This window comes from Somniosus microcephalus, unplaced genomic scaffold, assembly GCF_052327205.1.
Source record: "Somniosus microcephalus isolate GS21.2 unplaced genomic scaffold, FLI_Smic_1.0 scaffold58, whole genome shotgun sequence".
NCBI lineage: Eukaryota > Metazoa > Chordata > Chondrichthyes > Squaliformes > Somniosidae > Somniosus > Somniosus microcephalus.
Genome location: NW_028225245.1, coordinates 149694 through 158649, shown reverse-complemented (window position 1 = coordinate 158649; position 8956 = coordinate 149694).

Genomic DNA, 8956 nt, shown 5'->3' with positions numbered 1-8956 from the left:
ACCCGTGGCCTTTTTCTCAAGGACCCTCCAGGGCCCCGAGATTCGACACTCCTCTGTCGAAAAGGAGGCCCAGGCCATTGTGGAAGCTGTGCGACATTGGAGGCATTACCTGGCCGGAAAACGATTTACCCTGCTCACTGACCAGCGTTCAGTAGCTTTTATGTTTAATAATAAGCAGAGGGGCAAAATCAAGAACGACAAGATCTTGAGGTGGAGAATCGAACTCTCCACCTACAATTACGATATCTTGTACCGGCCCGGGAAACTCAATGAGCCCCCAGATGCCCTATCACGTGGTACATGCGCCAACGCGCAGGTCGATAGACTGAAGACCCTCCACAATGACCTCTGCCACCCGGGGGTCACCAGGTTTTTTCACTTCATCAAATCCCGTAACCTGCCCTACTCCATCGAGGAGGTCAGGACCATGACCAGGAACTGCCAAATCTGTGCCGAGTGCAAACCGCATTTTTATAGGCCAGACAGAGCAAGCCTGATCAAAGCCATGCGCCCCTTTGAACGGCTGAGCGTCGATTTTAAAGGGCCCCTCCCCTCCTCCGACCGCAATGTGTACTTCCTCAACATAATTGATGAGTACTCCCGTTTCCCGTTTGCCATCCCTTGCTCAGACATGACCAGTACCACGGTCATTAAATGTCTGAATGACCTCTTCGCCTTGTTCGGTTTCCCTAGCTATATTCATAGCGACAGGGGCTCATCCTTTATGAGCGACGAACTCCGGCAGTACCTGCTCTCGAGAGGTATCGCTACAAGCAGGACCACCAGCTACAACCCCCGGGGGAATGGCCAGGTGGAAAGGGAGAATGCGACGGTCTGGAAGGCAGTCCTTTTAAACTTGAAATCTAAGGGCCTTCCGACCTCTCGCTGGCAGGAAGTCCTCCCTGCGGCGCTCCATTCCATTCGGTCACTACTCTGTACAGCCACCAATGCTACCCCTCACGAGAGAATGTTCTCCTTCCCCAGGAAGTCCACATCGGGGATCTCGTTACCGACATGGCTGACTTCTCCAGGACCCGTCCTACTGCGGAAGCACGTGAGGTCCCATAAGACGGACCCCCTGGTCGAGAGGGTGAGCCTCCTCCATGCCAACCCTCAGTATGCTTACGTGGTGTACCCGGACGGGCGGGAGGACACAGTCTCCATACGAGACCTCGCACCTTCGGGTGCTCCCGAAACACCTCCCTCGCCACCCACCACTACCCACGCCTACCCCCAGTACGCTTACGTAGCGTACCCGGATGGGCGGGAGGACACAGCCCCCACACGAGATCTCGCACCTTTGGGTGCCCCTGAAACACTACCATTGCCATCCACCACTACCCACAACCCAACCCCGCTAGACGGCATGCCGCAGCCCCAGGACCCGTCATTGACCACCCAACCGCTCAATGAGACGCCAGATTCAACGTTGGATGCTGCACCATCACCGCCGCCACCACAACGATCAGGACGGCATACAAGGCCACCTGATAGACTTACTTACACGAACCTTTAGTACATTTCACCCCGCCGGACTCAATTTTAAACAAGGGGTGAATGTGGTAAACCACTGTTATTGTTATTCACTGTTGTTGTTGCTGCACACTGTTGTACCTATGCATGCCTCAACATGTCTCGGCTGGCTCCACCCACAGGCCCAGGTATAAAGGTGATTGACCTGCAGCCCCCTGCCTTCTTGGAACCCAGTCAACCACGAGAGGCATGCTCTGTTCTTTGCTAATAAAAGCCTTTAGTTACTCTCCTAACTCTCTGTCTTGTATGAGTAATTGATAGTGCATCAATTAGCTACCCTCCAATCCATGGGTACTGTTCCAGATTCCATTGAAAACCCAGCAGCTTCTCCTCCATTTCCCCTCCAGCTCAAACTGCTGCAACAAAAAGACCTGCACAGGCGACCAGGGACCGACTTCCGTCACCTGCAATAAAACTCTTCCCGACAGCCGCTGACTAATGGCGGCCGCAGCACTCACGATTCCCCGCGCCCCAGAAACCGCTCCATCCAACGCGCTGATTTCCCCGCTGAAAGTGTGCATGCTCCCCGGGGCCGCGGGCCATTATGGGAGCCTGGCTCCTGTCCTTTGTCCCGAGTCAGACTCCGTGGAACCGGCTGAAGAAACCGGGAAGTGGCGGCTCGGATGGGGGAGGCGCTGCACTCTGGGTTTCTGGGTGCCGGGGCTCTGGCCGCACGTCCGCCGGGCCCGGCCGCTCTGATTCTGATTGAGGTTTTTGATGAGGTAACAGAGAGGGTTGATGAGGGCAATGCGGTTAACGTGGTGTACATGGATTTCCAAAAGGCGTTCGACAGCGTGTAAAGTTAAGGCACATGGGATTGGGGGCAAGGTATTGACTTGGATAGAGAACTGGTTGGCAGACAGAAAGCAAAGAGTTGGACTAAACGGCTCTTTTTCCGAGTGGCAGGCAGTGACTAGTGGGGTACTGCAGGGATCGGTCCTAGGACCCCAGCTATTCACAATATATATTAATCATCTGGACGAGGGAACTAGATGTAATATCTCCAAATTTGCAGATGACACAAAGCTGGGTGGGCGTGTGTGCTGTGAGGAGGATGCCGAGAAACTCCAGTATGATTTGGACAGGTTGGGTGATTGGGCAGAAGCATTGTAGATGCAATATAACGTGGATAAATGCGAGGTTATCCACTTTGGTGTCAAAAACAGGAAGGCAGATTATTATTTTAACGTAGGAAAACGTCCCAAGGTGCTGCACAGGAGTATTGTAAGACATTGAAAAATGTGACCCCGAGCCACAGAAGGAGAAATTCGGGCAGATGGCCAAAAGCTTGGTCACAGAGGTGGGTTTTGATCAGCCATGATCTCATTGAATGGCGGAGCAGGCTCGAGGGGCCGAGTGGCCGACTCCTGCTCCTATTTTCTATGAAAGAGAGGTGGAGAGGTTCAGGGAGGGAATTCCAGAGCTTAGGGCCGAGGCAACAGAAGACACGGCCACTGATGGTGCAGCGATTATAATCAGGGATGCTCAAGAGGGCAGAATTGGAGGAACGCAGGTGTCTCGGGGGGGAGGAGGTTGTTTTCTTTGGAACCGAGGAGGCTGAGGGGAGACCTGATTGAGGTGTATAAAATTCTGAGGGGCCGAGATAGGAAGGACCTATTTCCCTTGGCAGAGGGGTCCACAACCAGGGGGCGTAGATTTAAAGAAATTGGTCGGAGGTTTAGAGGGGAGTTGAGGAGAAATGTTTTCACCCAGTGGGTGGTGGGGGTCTGGAACTCACTGCCTGACAGGGTGGTAGAGGCAGAAACTCTCATCACATTTTAAAAGTACTTGGATATGCACTTGAAGCGCCGTAACCGACAAGGCCATGGACCAAGTGCTGGAAAGTGGGATTAGTGTGGATAGCACTTAATCGGCCGGCACGGACAAGATGGGCCGAATGGCCTCCTGTGCCATAATTTTTCTGTGATTCTATCGCAGGGGGCGGGTGGTTGTGAGGCTGAAGGGAATAACTAAGATAGGGAGGGGCAAGGCCATGGAGGGATTTGAAAACAAGGATGAGAATTTTGAAATCGAAGCATTGCTTAACCGGGAGCCAATGTAGGTCAATGAGCACAGGGGTGATGGGTGAACGGGACTTGGCGTTGAGTTACGACACGGGTAGTTTTGGATCACCTCAAGTTTACGTGGGGTGGAATGTGGGAGGCCAGCCAGGAGTGTGTTGGAATAGTCGAGTCTCGAGGTAACAAAGGCCCGGGTGAGGGTTTCAGCAGCGGATGAGCTGAGGCAGGGGCGGAGACGGGCGATGTTACCGAGGTGGAAATAGGCGGTCTTTGTTATGCTGCGGATATGTGTTCGGAAGCTCATTTCAGGGTCAAATGTGACAGCAAGGTTGTGAACAGTGTGGGTCAGCCTCAGAGAGATGTTAGGGAGAGGGATGGAGTCAGTGGCTAGGGAACAGAGTTTGTGGCAGGGACTGAACACAATTGCTTCAGTCTTCCCAATATTTAATTGGAGAAAATTTCTGCTCACCCAGAACCGGATTAGAGATCGTGGAGGGGTCGTGAGAAGTGGTGGTGAGGTCGACCTGGGTGTCGTCAGCGTACATGTGGAAACTGATGCTGTGTTTTCAGAAGTCGCCATGGGGCAGCATTTAGATGAGAAATAGGAGGGGCCCAGGGATAGATCCTTGGGGGACACCAGAGGTAACGATGCGGGAGCGGGAAGAGAAGCCATTGCAGGTGATTCTGTGGCTACGATTAGATAGATAAGAATGGAACCAGGCGAGTGCAGTCCCACCCAGCTGGACGATGGTGGAGAGACATTGGAGAAGGATGGAGTGGTCAACCGTGTCAAAGACTGCAGACAAGTCACGAAGGATGAGGAGGGATAGTTTACCTTAGTCACAGTCACAAAGGATGTCATTTGATGAGACTTGATTTGACTTCAGGGCCAAGTCAGTGAGATTGGGCTGTTTCTGGCCCGCTGGTTATTGTGGGCACGGCTGGACACCAGTGGGACCGGCTCTGCCCTGTTTGTTCTTTGAGGCAAAATTAGCCAAAAGAAATTCCTGCTTCCCCCCTTACCCTTTCTACACTCCTTTTACAGGGTTTTAGAAGTGGAGCATTTACAGACAGAAAGCTCAAACCAAACATCACCTCAAATTCTGACAGAGCTACGTGATTCACCAGGACCTGATTCAGTCGCTCCTTGAATCTGCTGGCACCCCCATGAGTTCACACTGGGGAGAGACCTTTTAAATGTTCTGAAAGAGCTTCAAAATCTACAAATACCTGAAGCGACACCAGTGGCTACACACTGGGGGAAACCCGGGCCCCGTGTGTGGGAAGGGATTCACTCAGCCATCCGCTCCGATGGTACAACAGCAAGTTCACACTAGGGAGAGACCTTTAACCCACTCCGTGTGTGGCAGGGATTAATTGCACCCTCCGTGCTGCTGAGACACCAGCTTGTCCACACCGATGAGACCGTTGACCTGCTCCGTGTTTTTGAAGCGATTCTCTCATTCTGCCACCCTCCTGAGACACCAGCTTGTTCATATTAAATGTTCTGACTGTGGGAAGAGATTTAAAAGGTCCCAGGAGCTGAAGAGACACCAGCTGGAGAGAGCAGGAGAGATTCTGTTCACCTGCTCCGTGTGTGGGAAGAGATTCACTCGGTCCTCGAATCTGCTGGCACACCAGCGAGTTCACACTGGGGAGAGGCCAGTGAAACATTCCGACTGTGGGAAAAGCTTTCAAATGTCCCAGGAGCTGAAGGAACACCAGCTGGAGAGAGCAGGAAAGAGACCGTTCACCTGCTCCGTGTGGGAAGGGATTCACGCAGTCATCCCACCTGTTGACACACCAGCGAGTTCACACTGGGGAGAGGCAGTTCACCTGCTCCGTGTGTGGGAAGGGATTCATTCGGACAGCCCACCTGCTGACACACCAGCAAGTTCACACTGATGAGAGACCATTTAAATGTTCTGACTGTGGGAAGAGCTTTAAAAGCTCCAGGGAGCTGAAGCAACACCAGCGAGTTCACACTGATGAGAGACCATTTACATGTTCTGTTTGTGGGAAGAGCTTTAAAACCTTTGGGGATCTGAAGAGACACCAGCGAGTTCACTCCGATCAGAGACCATTTACATGTTCTGTCTGGGATGAGCTTTAAAAGCGCTGGGCTTCTGAGCGGACACCAGCAAGTTCACACTGGGGAGAGACCGTTCACCTGCTCCGTCTGTGGGAAGGGATTCACTCGGTCATCCCACCTACTGACACACCAGCGAGTTCACACTGTTCTGTAGCCGCAGGGCCCTGTAGACAGCTGGGGTTACATGAACATGGAACGGATGAATGTTTTATAAATTCTTGTACTATTGTTTAATCTTTAAGACTGTTGTGCTGATGATTCCCTTCGATTCACTGTTCATGGTGTTACATAGAATGTACAGCACAGGTCCATGCCAGTGTTTATGCCCCACACCCACCCTACTTCAATTAACCCGATCAACACATCCTCCCATTCCTTTCTCCCTCATGTGGTTTCCTCATAAATGTATCTATGCTGTTCACCTCAACAACTCCTTGTGGTAGCGAGTTCCCCATTCTCACCATTCTCTGGGTAAAGAAGTTTCTCCTGAATTCCCTCCTGGATTTGTTAGTGACTTTTATATTTATAGCCACATAAATATGATGAGATTCTGTTGAGCTGACCAGTATGTTGTTGTACTTTGTCTTTTTCTGATGAATGAAACATTACTGAGCCCCTGTACCCGTGTTATGGGATGAAGTGCCAGACAAGTGAAGGCACAACGTCTGGGTGTGAATCTAATAATAACCTCACGGACCGTATAGGTGTGATAACCAGACAGGCTTGTGGTTATAGTCTGGTCACAGATGGACTAAATTCCCTGAATTAGCAGGAGTTCAGGAGGCGGTCAACAGACGGGTCCAAACAATCCCATTTCCTGAGCGGTAACCAAGCTTGTATATAAGAACAGGCCACTTAAGCCGTTGTCAGTTGGAACAGACTCGAGAAGATCGCGCGTGAATCCACTGTACTTCTATTCTCCAGATTGAGGGAATTATCACCCGATCTGTGTTATGCAGCGCTCTTAATAAAGCCTGGAGAGACAATTTGTGTTCTTGTGAGCTTGATTATCTGGTATCCGAAACCCTAGGACTCCCGATCATTAGAGTCAACCTCAGTGTGTGGAAAGGGATTCCCTGGTGTATCCCACCCGCTGACACACCAGAGTGTCCACATTGTGACTGTGGTGGGTCGATTCCACTGTTTCCGATGCCTTTAATCACATCCAGGACTGAACCATGTTAATTCAGGCAACTGGGGCTTGTTAATGTTAAAACCCCAATAACTGGGCTGGATTTAAAGATTATTCCCTGTTCTCTCAGTACTCGTGAGCAGAGAGAAGCTGATGTTATAGAATCATAGAGCACAGTAGGATGCCTTTCGGCCCATCGTGCTGGTGCCAGCTCTCTGAAAGAGCGATGCAATTAATCCCACTGCCCTGCTCTTTCCCCACAGCCCTGCACATTTCTGCCTTTAGTATATATCCAATTCCCTTTTGAAAGTTACTATTGAATCTGCTTCCACCTCCCATTCAGGCAGTGCATTCCAGATCATCACAATTCGCTGTGTAAAAAAAGTCTCCTCATTTCCTCTCTCGATTCTTTTGCCAATGATCTGAAATCTGTGTCCTCTCGTTACCGACCCTCCTGCCAGTGACAACAGCTTCTCCTTGTTTGCTCGATCAAAACCCCTCATAATTTTGAGCACCTCGATCACGGCTCCACTTAACCGTCTCTGCTCCAAGTTATATTGCCATTGTTTTGTGAATTGTTGCTGTGATCGAGGTGCTGGATGTCCGTGCCTGGGGAATGGGACATTCTATCCTCGTGAGCACTGAGTGTCAGCATCCAGCAATCTCTGGTCAGGGACTGTCTTTTTCAACTGCCTCACCTCAGCTTTTTGACTCCCTGATTTCATTATTAAACTTTTCAGAGTTTTTGCAGTGTGACCAAGGCTGAACAGATAAATGTGTGGTATTACATTTTAGTAGGAAGATTGGGGAGGTCACTTATCACTTGGAGGGTGCGAGTCTAGGTGGGGTAGAGGAACAAAGGGATCTCGGAGTACAAATACACAAATTACTAAAAGTTGCGACACAGGTTAGCAAGGCCATAAAAAAAGCAAACCAAGCACTAGGGTTTATTTCTAGAGGGATAGAATTGAAAAGTAGTGAAGTTATGCTAAACCTGTATCGAACCTTGGTTAGACCACACTTAGAGTACTGCGTACAGTTCTGGTCGCCATATTATAAAAAGGATATAGAGGCACTGGAGAGGGTGCAGAGAAGATTTACAAGGGTAATACCAGAAATGTGAGGGTGTAGCGATTCGTGTGCATCGCCACTAAATAATCGAGTTCGACTTCGATGAACTATAAATAAGTTGTTTATTTCCAGGAACTGGTTAAATACAACAGGTAAGATGGCTGACTGTAGGAGCACCGTGGTGTAGGTCTTTCCCCAGCGGGGACGCCACGAGCACTGACTAGAAGTTTCCAAGCTCAACTGCCAGAAGGTTCCAAGCTCTGACATCATGATGTTCTTCCTGCCATTGAGGAGTCACGTGATGGACGGCATGACGTCATCACGCAGAGTACAGGAGAGAAGCCCGAGTATAGTAACAGATACATACAGTAAGGTAAGTTAAAGGGAATTATGTATCTCAATGTAAGAGACAACCGGTGGTACCGCCTCATAGGCCCCCCCAGAATTCGCTTTAACGAAAGTCCAAGGATGAGATAGTCTGATGAGTTGGTGGTCACGGCGGTCGTGCTGTCTCGGCTTGGTAGGCGAGGTCTGAAGATGCTGCTCGTGAGCGGATCCTTACGCACGTCGTGGTGAATAAAACGTATCCGTCAGGCGAAGGACCGTGGAGACGTGCGAAACAGCAGGCCTTGTCAGAGTGACGGGCAGGTTGGGCGGACACGGGCGATGTCTCCGTTGATGTTGAAACAAGTCCTTGTTCCGACGAACTCTGCAGGAACGCCAAACGAGCGATCCAGAAGGACTTGACAGGCGAGGTCGGTGAACTCGCTGACAGGTGAGCGAAACCTTCAGGAGGCTGGAACACACAGAACGGTGCATGCCATAGTGCTACGACGTTAACACAACGGAGGGTGAAGAGTTGCTGCATTGGTCCGTGATCGGTAAGGCCAGCAACTTTCATGTGGCTGATCGCAGCGGCAGGATGCCTGTTGGACCCGTCCTCGATTTGTGCAGCATCAGTAGAGGTTTGCGTTTGTTAAAGGGAAAACTGGAGAAAGGGCGGCAACGGTCCGGGTTGTTGTTGCTTTCAGGAGGGGTCAACTCTGCTTGGAGGGCGGCAACACTTGTAACTGTTGTAAATTTAGGAGAACACAGCCGGGAGGGCGG